A 937-nucleotide genomic window follows, 5' to 3' on the forward strand; every position below is an offset into this window, starting at 1 on the left:
TATAATGTTTATATATATGTTTATATATATATATATACATATATATATATATATATATATATATAGACACACACATATGTATATATACATGTATACACTTGTATGTTTTAAGTCTGTTCGTGGCTGTGTGCGTGTGCGCGCGTGTGTGCATGTTATCTGTGCAGATTTCTCACTTGTAGTAGATTATTATAGACTTAACTGAACAATCTTTATTGACTTCTTCACACTTACCAATCATGCTTATACTCCTAGAAGCGCTTGCAACATAATATACACTTACCTTAATATATAACCTAACAACATCACCATTATCGATACTTCTGCTTTCCTACTATACCTTTTTGGTGAGGGGGTTGTTGTGGGGCAGGATTTTAGGTAATTTATTTTCATCATTTCTATTTTGCTCTCTTTCTTTTTGTGACATAATTTTCTATCTATTTTTTTTCTATCTGTTTTTCTTTTCTCAAATCCTCATTCTCTCTAAAGAAGCCTGTAAATGGAAGATCTTGTTAATTTGATAAAAGTTCAAATGCTGGTACAACCCGCACCAAATTTTTTTTAAAATGATAACAAATGTGGTTATATATAACAAGAGATGGGAAAACAAAGCAAATTGATATCAGACACATGAGTAGCTGCATGATAAGCAGCTTGTTCCCCAACTATCTATCTATCTATCTATCTGTCTGTATGTCTATTACATAATATGTACATATAATATATATATATATATTTATATATATATATATATGTACAAATATATACAAGTAATGTCTCTCTCTCTATATATATACATATATATATATATATACACACACACACATATATATATATACATATAAATGATATAATATATATACATATATAAATATGTATATATACATATATATATATATATATATATATATAATACATATATATAAATAATTATATATAT

Source organism: Octopus bimaculoides, chromosome 18 (genome assembly GCF_001194135.2).
Source record: "Octopus bimaculoides isolate UCB-OBI-ISO-001 chromosome 18, ASM119413v2, whole genome shotgun sequence".
In the NCBI taxonomy this organism is placed as follows: domain Eukaryota; kingdom Metazoa; phylum Mollusca; class Cephalopoda; order Octopoda; family Octopodidae; genus Octopus; species Octopus bimaculoides.